Here is a 15,230-nt window from a genome sequence, read left to right as displayed (position 1 = left end):
AAGGAGGGAAGGAGTCCCATTGCTCTAAAGCAGGGATCAGAGCGGGGGGGGGGCAAGCAGGCCACCAACAAGAAATGGCCACAATGCGTCACGCCTAGAGGTTGGCTTTTGGGGATGCTGGAAAACAGGTGGGAGGATCTTGCTCCCAGGTAAGAGAAATGGGCAAAAGCATAATAGTTGGTGGTTGTTTCATGTGCAGGCTTTTAGTCATAGAATCCATTGGACTTGTCTGAGTGGCTTTCAGAAGTTTGTGTGGTCTGCTTGAACGATTTTTTGCAGAACTGGGAAGAGCCGATCGGGGCCCGCATCTGCCATTTCCGGTCCATCCACCAAGACAACGAGAAGTTCACCGGCAGGGCAGTGGCCAGGATACTCCACGGCATCGGTAAGAACTGCGAGCCTCCTGGGTGTGTGTGTGTGTGTGTGTGTGTGGTGGCTCCTCTGAAGATGCTGGCCAAGTCTCATTGCAAGAGTTATCCTCTCGGGCGCTACTCTCTGCTGCACCAGCCAAGATGCAGCATCAGGTGCGGACATGGCTCCGGAGTCCACAAGAACCATAAAAAGGGATGTTAGCCGAGCTCCTTCCAGCGGGGCCTCTTAGAGACAACCAGGGCCCTGTGGCCACATAGCCCACGAAATGGGTCAACCGGAAGAGGTCAGCCATGTTGGGACGAAAGAAAGGCTGAGGCAGACTTTCTGAAAGCTCTTCAAGAAATGACGGAGCTTGGAAGTCGAGTCCTGGCCACTGGACTTCTTTCTTGGCCGGCTGACACATTTTGCCACTCCTCCAGCAGCAGTCTCTTCAGTGTGAGGAGAGTCGGAGGGTGTATCCCGGAATCTACTACCGCCTCTCCTCAGACTGAAGAAGCTACTTGGAAGAGGAGAGAAAGGCTTTGACCTAACAACAAAGAGGTCCACTGACCAGGACTCACCTTCCAGAGAACTACACAACATTTATATCCTTCTCCTTCCACTTAGAAAGGGACTCTGGGGTAGCTGTGTGGCGTGAATAGAATTGCTAGTTTTACTGCCACTTTAATGTGGTTTTAGGGTTACAGTGTTGAACTAGGGTAGGGGAAGCCGCAGGTTCACATCTCCACTTCGGCATGAAACTCTCTGGGGGACCTCAGACCCATCACTCGCTCTTTCTGTCAGCCTGGCCCCCTTGACAGGACGATTGTGAAGAAAGAAGTGCAGGGGAGGAGAGCCAGGTACGTCTGTCATGGAGAGACAGGTGAGAGAGAAACGGGACTCATAAAGTTGCCTGATGGTTCATTCGTCAGGCACCTACTGAACAGTGCCCAAGCCATCCCTAACCACACACCCCACAGTGCCATGGCTCAACGCATCTCCATGGCACTTCCTTCTAAAAGGGCTCATCGTGTTTTTCTAAGGGAAGACAGCTATTGATGTGTATTTTGAAAAATCTTAAGAAGAAAGCTGCTTGGAAGGCTTCTCTGTGTACGAGACAGCAAACCAGGAAATAGTGTGAAATAAGGCATGCCGAGTTCCTGAAGAACAGGGATAAGATACCTGGAAGTTGTTTGTGTTTGGGCTCTTGCTTGGAAGAGATTGGCAAAAGGACCGTTGGCTAGCTATGGAGAGACGTTCATCAGGTATAAAGGCAGCGTAAAAAAGAAAGGAAGTCAATCAGTGCGTCCATCCCTCTCTGAGCGCTTGAGGCAGCTGAAGAGTCAAAATGGGGAATTAAGTCAAATTCTCTTTTGCTCTAAAATAAGCCGGGTTTTGTTTTTACCTACAGACTTTTCCACCGTCTGTCTCTGAAGCTTTCTTTTTAATGTTAAATATATATTTTTAAATTCATCCTAGCCTCTTCTTGACTTGGTAAAGGGTGTCAAGAGCCCTTTCCTAGACTGTAAATCAGGGGCTTTTATTAATTTTACTTACGCCTTGCTTGTGGTTTTTACCTGTTTTGGGAATCATGGCGCATGTTCCTGAATGACAGTCCTTGGTGGGAGGATGAAGGTTTGTGGCAACCGGGAAGGCTTAGGAGATGTGTGGGCAATTAATTTCTATAGGGGGCCACATGAAAAATCTGAACTGTGTTCAGGGGGCAAACCAACTTCACTTAAAAATAAAACGAAACAGTGAGGTTATGATTGTTTTTATTTTAAACTTGCTAATCTTCACAAATACCAAAGAGGTTTTTGCGGTCTGTTAAAGATAAGCAACTGATCAACATTAGACAAAAAGCTATAAATGGTTTTGATGTCCGGCAGGCCAGACAGGAGCTGCTCGCGAGCTGTATGTAGCCCTTGGGCCGCACTTTGCCCAGGTCTGGCTTAGGATGAAGTGTGACAGAGCTAAGCACTGTTTGGAAGGTGGGCCGTGAGCTCTCCTCCCACCAGAGCCATGACAGCAGGGCTGCATGTATTGCTGGGAGCAGCTGTAACACGGGTGGCTGGTTGCCCTGCTCAGAAATGGGCATCGGATGGTCTATATCCCACAGCCTTCAAACGTTGGGCCTCCACCTGCAAAGCTGAATCTTGCCCTCCTCTCCGCTCCTGACCCACATCATCTCCCTGGATGGGTTAGTAAAATATTCAGTCTATCCGATGTTGTAATTATTGGCCTTCCCAGTTTTTGGAGCAGGAATTGAATTGCAATCAGACTGACCAGTCAGTGGAGTTGTACTAAAGCTCAGGAAAACAGAAAGGTGGACATGAGATGGACGGACTCCCCCGGGGGGAAAAGGCGCCACCATGGGGGGGTCCTTGCTTGAAGCCTCTCTGGCTCAGGGATGGATCCGGGCTGCGCCCCGGAGTTTCAAAGGGGAGGGCGACCCCCTCCAGCCGATCTTTGGGTTGACCTAGGGCATGACCCCTCTCGCCACCTCCCCATCTGATCTGGACTAAACAGCTCCTGGGGGGGAGGGCAATGGAATGGGCAGAGGTACCTCCAGCGGGTTCCTCCCGAGCCCCCAGATGGCTTTGCTTTCCATGCCAGTTCTGGGGGTCAGGACAGATGGACATCAAAGAAATATATGTTTTTTTTCCCTAGGCCACGGATTTGGTATGATTAAGAAACATTTTGGCTTCTCATTCCTTTCATGAAGATTATTATTTCCCTGTGATTTCTCATTGGTTTTTATTCCTTTTAAAAATATGTTTTTATTTTTATTGTATTGATGCCTTATTTGGTGGTTGATTTAAAACATCAAGCCTGTTTCTGAATCAGTAGAAATCTGTCCAATGTGGAGACTTCAGGCCTTTCTCTCACCCCCTGGGGTGCGTCTGAAGAGTCCGAGCAAGACCGTGGACTTCTTCAGCCTGATCCACCACGATGGAAAACATGAGTGTTGCAAGATGGCAACAGCCAAGGAGCGTTGACTCAAGAGCTGCAGGTTCTGAACCTCTGGACTCCAGTGGACTCTGAGGTTTGCACACTCTACATGCTCCTGAAAAGAGACACACACACCCAAACCCACACAGATCTGCATCTTCATGAATATAGATCACAAGAAAGATTTTTATTGAAATAGAGCAGTGGTTAACCTGTGGTTACTATAGGAAAGAAATATCTTATCAAGTAATAATAATAGCAATGATAATGATAATGATGATAACGATAATAATGATAATGTTAATGATAAGAATAATAATCATAAGACGATATGGATTTGGAGAGAGTAGGCAGAGCTCAGAAGGAGATAGGTACCGAAATTTGGCCAATAACAATGATGGGAAAGCAGTGCAGAGACTCGAGGGTGCTTCCTGAGCTTGGGCTCCTTCGTGAGTTCATGGAGCCGATGGAAGATCCTAGCAGAAGGCATAAGATGAAAACCTGCATGTCTTCTTCTCCCTCCAGGGCCACTGGGGCAAAGGCACTGGTCCCTGTTGAGGTTGGTTGAGGAAATATCTGTCTCTGAAGGGTGCTGACCTTGAGCCAGACATCCTGAAGAGTGAAGTCAAGTGGACATTACAAAGTATGGCTAACAAGAAGGCCAATGGAGGTGATGGCATTCCAGCTGAACTATTTAAAATCTTAAAAGATGATGCTGTTAAGGTGCTATACTAGGCCAGCAAGTTTGGAAAACTCAGCAGTGGCCAGCAGATTGGAAAAGTTCAGTCTGCATCCCAGTCCCAAAGAAGGGGAGTGCCAAAGAATGCTCCAAGTACCGTACAATTGTACTCATTTCACACACTCTAGCAAGGTTATGCTCAAATTCCTACAAGGCAGGTTTCAGCAGTACGTATGTGGACCGAGAACTCCCAGAAGTACAAGCTGGATTCCGAAGGGGTAGAGGAACTGGAGACCAAATTGCAAAATGTGCTGGATTATGGAGAAAGCCAGAGAGTTCCAGAAAAACATCTACTTCTGCTTCGTTGACTACGCAAAAGCCTTTGACTGTGTGGAGCACAGCAAACTATGGCAAGTCCTTAAAGAAATGGGAGTGCTTGACCACCTTATCCGTCTCCTGAGAAATCTATATAAGGGACAGGAAGCAACAGTTGGAACTGCATGTGGAACAACTGATTGGTTCAAATTGGGAAAGGAGTATGACAAGGCTGTATATTGTGTTCCTTCTTATTTAACTTATATTCACAATAAATACATCATGCAAAGGGCCGGAGTGGAGGAATCCCAAGCCAGAATTAAAGTTGCCGGAAGAAATATCAACAATCTCAGATATACAGATGATACCAGTCTGATGGCAGAAAGTGAGGAGGAATTAAATGAGGGTGAAAGAGGAGAGTGCAAAAAATGGTCTGAAGATCAACATCAAAAAATCTAAGATCATGGCCACTGGTCTCATCACCTCCTGGCAAATAGAAGGGGAAGATATGGAGGCAGTGACAGATTTTACAGTGGTACCTCTACTTACAAAATTAATCCATATTGGAACGGTGGCCGTTAGTCGAAATTTCGGTAAGTCGAAGCACCGTTTCCCTTAGGAATGCATTGAAAACTGATGAATCCTTCCCAGCCAAAGAATAAATCCCCCTCAAAAAATAAAAATAAAACACTGCAGGCCCCTGGGCCTGCAAAAACAAAAAACAAAAAAATAAATCCAAAAATAAACATTGGAGCAACTCCCACGCTGGGACTGCAAAACAAACAGACAGACACCAAAAAATTAAACAACACAGAAACATACCCCCCAGCCGAAACCTACCCATCAAAACCCACCCAGAAAAACTTTTTTAAAAGAAAAAAGCAGCAACTTACTGGTCCGAAGCCTCCCAAGGGTCCCCCGCCCCAGAAATGGGTGCCCTCGGAGGCCTCAGGAGGATTCCAAAGGTGGCGATCACGGCGGTGGGGGACCCCCGGGAGGCTGAGCTCAGCCAGGATGTTCCAGTGGCTTGCCTCACAGCGGCAGTAGCGGTGGAAGGCAGGGAGGCTGAGCCTCCCTTTTCTTAATCATTGGGGTGAAAGAGCTACAAAGAAGAAGCCTCTTCCCCACCAACGGTTTGAATTTCACGCCCTCGACCTATGAACATCCCTACTTACGGACATTTCAACCTATGGACAGCTACGGCCGCAAAATTTTGCATCGATTTGCGTCCGGAGCTGTCCATAGGTGGAAATGTCTGTAAGTAGGGACGTTCGTAGGTCGAGGTACCACTGTATTTTCTTGGGCTCCATGATCACTGCAGATGGTGACAGCAGCCACAAAATTAAAAGACTCCTGCTTCTTGGGAGGAAAGCAATGACAAACCTGGACAGCATCTTAAAAAGCAGAGACGTTACCTTGCCAACAGAAGTCCACATAAGTCAAAGCTATGGTTTTTCCTGTAGTGATGCATGGAATTGAGAGCTGGACCATAAAGAAAGCTGACCGCTGAAGAATGGATGCTTTTGACTTTTGGTACTGGAGGAGACTCTTGAGAGTCCCCTGGACTCCAAAGCGAACAAACCTATCCATTTTGAAACAAACCAACCCTGAGTGTGCACTGGAAGGACAGATGCTGAAGCTGAGGCTCCACTACTCTGGCCATCTCATGAGAAGAGGAGACTCCCTGGAAAAGATCCTGATATTGGGAAAGTATTAGAGCCTCAGCTTCAGCATCTGTCCTTCCAGTGAGCACTCAGGGTTGATTTCCTTCAGAACTGATATTTTTGATCTCCTTGCAGTCCATAGGTCCAGCTCTCATTTCCATACATCGCTGCTGGAAAAACCATCACTTTGCCGATGTGGACCTTTGTTGGCAAGCTGAGGTCTCTGCTTTTTAAGATGCTGTCGAGGTTTGTAATTGCTTTCCTCCCAAGAAGCAGGTGTATTTTAGTTTTGTGGCTGCTGTCTCCATTTGCAGTGATCATGGAGACCAAGAACGTAAAATCTGTCACTGCCTCCATATCTTCCCCTTCTATTTGCTAGGAGGTGATGGGAGCAGTGGCCATGTTCTTAGTTTTTTGAGGTTGAGCTTCAGACCATTTTTTTTTGAGCTCTCCTCTTTCACCCTCATTTAATTCCTCCTCACTTTCTGCCATCAGACTGGTATCATCTGTATATCTGAGATTGTTGATATTTCTTACAGCAATCTAATTACAGCTTGGGATTCCTCCAATCCAGCCTTTTGCATGATGCATTCTGCATATAAGTTAAATGAGCAGGGGGACAATATACAGCCTTGTCGTACTCATTTCCCAATTTTGAACCAATCAGTTGTTCCATATCCAGTTCTAACTGTTGCTTCCTGTCCCACGTATAGGTTTCTCAGGAGATAGATAAGATGGTCAGGCACTCCCATTTCTTTAAGGACTTGCCATAGTTTGCTGTGATCCACACAGTCAAAGGCTTTTGCATAGTCAATGAAGCAGCAGTAGATGTTTTTCGGGAACTCTTTGGCTTTCTCCATACTCCAGCGCATGTTAGCAATTTGGTCTCTAGTTCCTCTGCCCCTTCAAAATCCAGCTCGTCTCGGTTCACATACTGCTGAAGCCTACCTTGGAGGATTTTGAGCATAACCGTTCTAGTGTGTGAATTAAGTGCAATTGTACGGTAGTTGGAACATTCTTTGGCACTGCCCTTCTTCGGGAATGGGATGTAGACCGAACTTTTCCAATCCTCTAGCCACTGCTGAGTTTTCCAAACTTGCTGGCATATTGAGTGGAGCACCTTAACAGCGTCATCTTTTAATATTTTAAATAGTTCAACTGGAAAGCCCTCATCTCCACTGGCCTTGTTGTTAGCCATGCTTTCTAAGGCCCATTTGACTTCCCTCTCCAGGATGTCTGGCTCAAGGTTAGCAAGCACAGTATATGGGTTGTCTGAGACATCCAGATCTTTCTGATATAATTCCTCTGTATAATCTTGCCGCCTCTTCTTGATGTCTTCTGCTTCTGTTAGGTCCCTCCCATTTTTGTCCTTTACCATGTCCATCTCTGCACAAAATGTTCTCTCTCCAATTTTCTTGAACAGATCTCTGGTTTTACCCTTTCTATTACTTTCCTCTATATCTTTGCACTGTTCATTTAAGAAGGCCCTCTTTTCTGATAATATTAATGATAATGATAATACTACTACTAATAAGACGGTATGGGTTTGGCCCAATCTTCTGTGTCATGTTTGTCCCCACGGCAAGGGAACCTCAGCCTGTGTGCACGCAGGGGAAGGGTTCATCTCCAACAGGACCTGAATGGGCACCAGGAGCGCGTCCTGATGTGCTGGCCTGATGGAGACGTTTGCACTTGGACAGACTTGCAGCAGTGACAGCAGGTGACGGACATCGTTTGCTCTTCTTTTCCCTCCGCACTCCCTGCTGGGGTGTCCATTGTGGAGGGCTCTCCAACCATGGTTCTCGGAGACCTTTTCTTCCTCCATGGCAGATGAAACACCCCTTTCCTTCTGGGACTTCCCATCCTCCTCTCGTGAAGCGAAGGTTGAGGTTCCTTGTTCACCTGCTGCACAGACGCCCTCCCTGAGTCCGGGGATTGATGGCATCCAGCTGGAATCTCCCGTGTGCGTCTCCAACAGGATCTGAATGGACACCAGGAGCGCGTCCTGATGTGCTGGCCTGATGGAGACGTTTGCACTTGGACAGACTTGCAGCTGTGACAGCAGGTGACGGAGATCGTTTGCTCTTCTTTTTCCTCCGCACTCCCTGCTGGGGTGTCCATTGTGGAGGGCTCTCCACCCACGGTTCTCAGAGATCTTTTCTTCGTCCATGGCAGATGAAACACCCCTTTCCTTCTGGGACTTCCCATCCTCCTCTCGTGAAGCGAAGGTTGAGGTTCCTTGTTCACCTGCTGCACAGACGCCCTCCCTGAGTCCGGGGATTGATGGCATCCAGCTGGAATCTCCCGTGTGCGTCTCCAACAGGATCTGAATGGGCACCAGGAGCGCGTCCTGATGTGCTGGCCTGATGGAGATGTTCGCACTTGCGCAGTCTTGCAGCTGTGACAGCAGGTGACGGATACAGTTTCCTCTTCTTTTCCATCTGCACTTCCTGCTGGAGGGTCCATTGTGGAGGGCTCTCCACCCACGGTTCTCAGAGATCTTTTCTTCCTCCATGGGAGCTGAAACACCCCTTTCCTTCTGGCACCTCCCATCTTTCTGTCTCCAAGTGAAGGTTGAGGGCCCTGGTTTACCTCTCCACTCTTGAATAGGACCTTGACCTGCTCGGCTCTCTCTTTTTTCCCCACGGGCTCCATGAGTTGGCGTTCTTCAGATGTGACGATGGCTCCCCCTCCGGTGACCCCAAATGATGCGTAGCCATCCTTTTTGATCAAGGAGCCTTGGCCTGCAGCATTTTCTTTCAGGGATTCCGGTGTTTCCCCCAGGGGAGATTTTTCATGCATCAGAGTAACACCCTCCCGATGGACTTGCTCCTCTTCATTTTGCCCCTTCCCTTTTTCATCCTGAGCAGTCAGGGCTTGCGGGGACCTCTGAAGCCACATCCTGTGTTCCAGATCCACTTTGGAAGGAGCTCCGGCAGGCAGAAGGGCCCTCAAGGACTGGAGAACCCGTTTGGGAAGTCCCCACCTATGCTGGGCTGTTCTTCTCCTCAAGTGAGCTTCCAAGTCTTCTCTTCTTGCGAGGTTCAGGAATGGGAGATGCCAGACCTCAATGGGGGTGGAGAGACTTGTCCCAATCCTTGTTCCCTCAGGCACTTGCCCCTTTGCTGGTCTTTGCTGACAGACCTACCATAAAGAGAAAATGAAGAGAAAATGAGAGTTTAAAAAAACCCCTAGTTTTCCCATTTTCTTTTTCTGGAGAACGGACACCAGATACGCTTCCTGTCTCTATGCATGAGGAATGCAGGAACCTACCTCAATGGGGGTGCAGGGGCTTGTCCTCTGTTCTATTCTCCCAGTCCTTGTTCCCTCAGGCATTTGCCCCTTTGCTGGTCTTTGCTGATAGACCTACCAGAAAGAGAAAATGAAGAGAAAGGTCCAGCATGAATGAGAGTAAAGAAAAATTAGCTTTCCCATTCTTTTTTTCCTGGAGAACAGACACCAGATACGCTTCCTGTCTCTCTGCATTTTGTTTACTTATGGAAAGCAAACCAATAACAGTAATGCAACAACCTACCTGAGCCTGGGCGCTGGAAAGCTGGGGTGGCATTTCACGGACAGCAAAGAGGCGCCTGAACCATCTCTTGGTTGAGTCACAGATGTTTTGAATAAAGGTGAAACTCTGTAGGAATTTCAAGAGGATAACAATCCGATAGAATGTTATGAACAAGAAAACAAGAGCAAAAATGAGGTATCGGATGAGGTTTAGAATGGCTTCTTTGAGAGCAACCGGAAGCCTGCGCTGGGTCGGCTCCATCCTTGGATCAACACAGCTCCCAGAGCGCGGGTGACTCCCCAAATAGATGGTTCTAGCAAAGAACCTCTTCGTGGACTGAAACGTGTTCTGAAACAAAGGAAAACTCTGCAGGAGTTTCCAAAGGAGAACAAACGGATAACACAATCTTATGAAAGCGGTAACAAGAATGATATTAGGGCTGCCAATATTTTCCCGAGAGTAACCAGGAGCTTGCGCTGGGTCTTCACCCTCACTGGATCAAGACAGCTGACTGAGCGCCTGTCACTCACCAGATGGATGGTTGCTGTCCTGGACCAGAGGTTTATTAGGGTGATGAATTGCATCACAACATGACATCACAAAGAGTGGTCAAGGCCCTGTTGCCCCTGCACCCCAAAAATGGCAGGCCTGCCTTATTTTCCTGACTGGTTGCAATTTGGAAACTAGGACACAAGTAGACAGAAAGCACTTGTCTGCTTTGGAACCATCGGTTTTTAAAAATTCTTTGGACTATTGCAATGGAATCCTGGGTCAGGCCAGGTTGTGAGAGAGACACCGGTTGGGTGGTCTCTGAAAGAGGAGTCCAGGAAAGATTTGTAACCAAAATCACATTAAAGACATATTTTATTTTTATTTTTTTAAAATTATTTTAAATATTGCTACTTTGCCTTCCTTCTGAAAACGGTCGTTGGTGGCTTACAACATTAAATGACTGCTTGCTTTTGTTTGTGTTTGTGTGTGTTTGTGTGCATGTGGTCCCACTGGGGTTGACATAGATTTTTAGGAAGTTCTTTTGCTATCAATAAAAATGGATACCAAAAACCAGCATCCATATTATGGGAGACCTACAAAGCTTTTTGACTATTCAGGGATCTCAACCAGTATCCTCCTCTTCCAAATCTAATATTCAAACAATTATATTCTACCCTGGCTCAGTCAGAATTTACATACGATTCTATAGCCAGAACATCTTGGCACAAATCCTGTTGCAAATCTATATGGAGAACGCTAGAAGAACATTAACAGCACCAGTAGAGCCACTGAAAAAAAGTCCCTGCTTCCGTTTCGAGGTACCTCATTGCACACCATCTGTGCCCAACCCAAGGAGCTACTCTTTCATTAATAGCAAACTAGTCAGAAGTTGGGAGTTTGATTCTCCACTGGGCCGGGACTGCTAGGCTACCACAAGAAGCCTTTGATGGTGCAGAAGACCACAGAGTTGTGGAATGAAATGTTTGATGCAAGGACAGCAGCTGCTCATGAGCATTGAAGCGGCACCTCTCCCGCATCATTCCTGCTGCCCAACACAGGCTACGCAAGGGGAACAAAACAAAACCCCAAATCCACAAGGGCTCACCACGGTTCTCGTTACGGCCAATTATAATTCTATGAAACAATGCAATGATGTTTTGTGTTCTTTAGATCTACACTGATGGAGAAATGTGGAAAATGTGAAAGCCGAGACATTGTTGTGGACTGGTTGTTCCGATGTGCTGTCAAGTCACACCTCCAACTCGTGGCCACCCGTCCGAATGAGCGATCTCCAGCATGTCCTCTCTTTAACAGCCCTCCTCTGTGCTTCTAGACCAGTGGTTCTTAACCTTTTTGAAAGAAACGCCCCCTTGAGCCATTGAGGAAGTTATCATCACCCCCCTCCTCGCGGTGCTGATATCTTATTTATTTATTTATTTATTTATTTATTTATTTATTTATTTATTTATTTATTTATTTATTTATTTATTTATTTATTTATTTATTTATTTATTTATTTATGACACTTAAATCCAATGACCCCTGAAAACAAAATTCAATTCCAAGAAAATGAAATGCCCCCAAAAAGTAACATTTAATGATTTAGTTGCAAGTGAATTTTAAGACTCAAAAAGAAATATAAAAAGGGCATAAAAACAAACCACAATGCAGGAACTAAAAATTTCAAGACGAAAACTCTGAAACTAAATTAAGATTGGAGGAAAATATATATTCATGCACATTGTAAAAAGGCTGCAGCCATCTTCACAGGTTTGGCTTGCTCCAGCGCCCCCCTACCGCCCCCCTTCTGCTCCAGCGCCCCCACGCCGCCCCTTTTCGTTCTACCGCCCCCCTGAAAAATGAAACCGCCCCCTGGGAGGCATTATCGCCCACGTTAAGAACCACTGTTCTAGACTCAAGGCTTCCTTTGGGGAGTCAGTCCATCTCGTATTGGGTCTTCCTCTTTTCCTGCTGCCTTCAACTTTTCCCAGCATGATGGTCTTCTTCTGCCTTCTCATGATGTGCCCAGAGTAGGACCCCTTCAGTTTTGTCCTGTTTGCTTCCAGACCAATTTGTTAATCTTTCTGGCAGTCCAGGGCAGCAGCAAAGCTCTCTTCTGGCACCACATTTGAAACAAATCAGTTTTTTTTCCCTATCTAACTTTCACAACCGTACCTGATGAGCAGAAATGCAACAGTTTGGTTTTGGTCTCCAGTGACACCTCCTTGCACTTGAGGATCTTATCTAATATCTTCATGGCTGCCCTTCCGAGTCTCATCCTTCTTCTGCTCTCTTGGCTACTCTCTCCCTTTGGATGGATGATTAAACCATAGATTGCTGGAAGGAATATCAACAACCTCAGATATACAGATGATACCACTCTGATGGCAGAAAGTGAGGAGGAACCTCTTATGAGGGTGAAAGAGGAGAGCGCCAAACATGATCTGATGCTCAACATAAAAAAACCCTAAGATCATGGCCACTTGTCCGATCACCTCCTGGTAAACATAAGGGAAAGATATGGAGGCAGTGACAGATTTTACTTTCTTGGTCTCCATGATCACTGCAGACGGTGACAGAAGCCACAAAATTAAAAGACGCCTGCTTCTTGGGAGGAAAGCAATGTCAAACCTAGACAGCATCTTAAAAAGCAGAGACTTGTATTTGTTTGTTTGTTTGTTTGTTTGTTTGTTTGTTTATAGCCCACCCATCTAGTCATATAGACTACTCTGGGCAGCTAACAACATATCATCACCTTGCCGACAAAGGTCCGCATAGACAGAACTATGGTTTTTCCAGTAGTGACGTATGGAAGCGAGAGCTGGACCAGAAAGAAGGCTGACCGTCGAAGAATTGATGCTTTCGAATTGTGGTGCTGGAGGAGACTCTTGAGAGTCCCCTGGTCTGTAAGGAGAACAAACATCCATTCTGAAGGAAATCAACCCTGAGTGCTCACTGGAAGGACAGATCCTGAAGCTGGGGCTCCAATACTTTGGCCATCTCAGGAGAAGAGAAGACTCTCTGGAGAAGACCCTGCTGTTGGGAAAGTGTGAAGGCATGAGGAGAAGGGGACGACAGAGAACGAGACAGTTGGACAGTGTCATTGAAGCAACCAATATGAATTTGACCCAACTCCGGGAGGGAGTGGAAGACAGAAGGGCCTGGCGTGCTCTGGTCCATGGGGTCACAAAGAGTTGGACATGACTTAACTAAACAACAACAAAACCGAAGAGTCAGATTTAGATTTGGGAGTTGGGAATCTGACCCAAACAAAGACTTGCCAACATCCCTGATTATAACTTTTCTTTGCTCTGCTGTTTTAGTCTCCGGCCATGCTCTGATCTGGAATGCCATTCAGCAGGGTTGCCGGGTATCTCACAGGGCTCATGAAAGCTCAGGGAAATATCTTTGGGGGCGAACCGATCATTAGGGATGGAGAAAGTTTGATGATGGTGTCTGAGGTGGCTTGAAGCTCTGGCCCGTCCTCTCTACCCATCCCCAGTTGGTGCCAACGGCACAGCCCAAGGGTGGATTTAGGTACGCTGGGCAAGGCTGAAGCTTGTACTCTTAACAGTATTTAATGTGGGTGACCCAGCATCCTCCATTGATCCATTTTGTTCAGTTTATTGATATTAGTATGTTCCCGATCTTTCCACAACCATAAGCTTCTACAGACAGAAAGCAACCACATTCGTTTTTTATTTGTTTGATTAAGTCCTGTTCATGCAAATCAGCACATGCCAATGTATGGAGGCAGTGATAGATTTTACAGTGGTACCTCGACTTATGAAATGAATCCTTATTATAAATCGAAGCACCATTTCCCATAGGAATGCATTGAAAACCGATTGATCCATTCCGGCCAAAGGAAAAAAATCCCCCCCAAAAAATAAAAACAAAACACTGTGGGCCGCTGGGCCTGCAATAAAATAAAATAAAAAAAAATCAAAAAATAGACATTGTAGCAAGTCTCACGCTGGGGCTGAAAAAAAAATCACCAAAACAAAAAACAACACAACCACCCCGGCTGAGCTCAGCCTCCTGGGCATCAAGCACTGCGGCGATCACAGTGATGGAAGCTGTGGCAGCAGTGATGGAAGCCAGGGAGGCTGAGCCTCCTTTTCCTAACCGTTGGGGTGAAAACCTACAAAGCAGCAGCCTCTTTGCCACCAACGGTTTGAATTTCCCGCCCTCCACCTATGAATGACCCTACTTACAGATATTTCAATCTACAGACAGCTCCGGCGACAAAATTTTGTATCAACTTGCGGCCAGAAATGTAGGTCGTAATGTCCGTAAGTAGGGACATTTGTGGGTCGCGGCAACAGCCTATTCCACTGCTGACTAGCTCTGATTGTCAGGAAGTTCTTCCTGAGATTCAGCTGGAATCTTTTTTCCTGTAGTGTGAAACCATTGCTTCATGTCCTAGTCTCTGGAGCTGTGGAAAACAAACCTGTCCCTTCCTCAACATGACATCCCTTCAAATATTTAAACATGGCTATCATGTTCCCTCTTCTTTTTGTAAGGCTAAACATTCCCAGCTCCCTTCGCCACTCTTCATAGGACATAGCTTCCACACCTTTGACCATTTTGGTCGCTCTCCTCTGGACACATCCCAGGTTGTCAACATCCTTCTTGAATTGAGGCCTGAGCAAAGCAGAATAGAGTGGTACTATCACTTCCCTTGATCTAGGCACTATAGTCCTATCGATGCCACCAAGAATTGCATTGGCTTTCTTGGCAGCTTCATCACACTGCTGACTAACGTTCAGTTTGTGGCCTACCAAGACTTCTAGATCCCTTTCACAGGTACTGTTGTGTAGCCAGCTGTCTTCCATCCTATATCTGTGCCACTCGCAACCCACATGTATATAGGCCCAATTTGGAGATTGTCACTTAGGGGTGTACTCACTTTTGTTGCCAGCAGTTTAAACATTAATGGCTGTGTGTTATTTTGAGGGGGCAGCACATTCACACTGTTATACAAGCTGTATACTCACTGCTTTACATTCTAGCCAAGTGTCATTTCTTCAGTGTTGTCACATGGAAAGATATACTAAAATATTTACGAAATGTGAGGGGGTGTACTCACTTCTGTGATATACTGTATATGCCACTTTTCTTCACCTAGACAGTTCACAATCTCTTAAAACAGAATAGTCTCGGTGATAAACAGTATAAATTCTAATATGAAGATACTGAAAAACACCACTAAAATACTTAAAATTAGGGAGCATGTAACTCCCTTATTACAACAGCTTGA

Source organism: Pogona vitticeps, chromosome 3, assembly GCF_051106095.1.
Source record: "Pogona vitticeps strain Pit_001003342236 chromosome 3, PviZW2.1, whole genome shotgun sequence".
Classification (NCBI taxonomy): domain Eukaryota; kingdom Metazoa; phylum Chordata; class Lepidosauria; order Squamata; family Agamidae; genus Pogona; species Pogona vitticeps.
The sequence above is the reverse complement of the archived record's forward strand: the minus strand, read 5'-3'. Positions refer to the sequence as shown.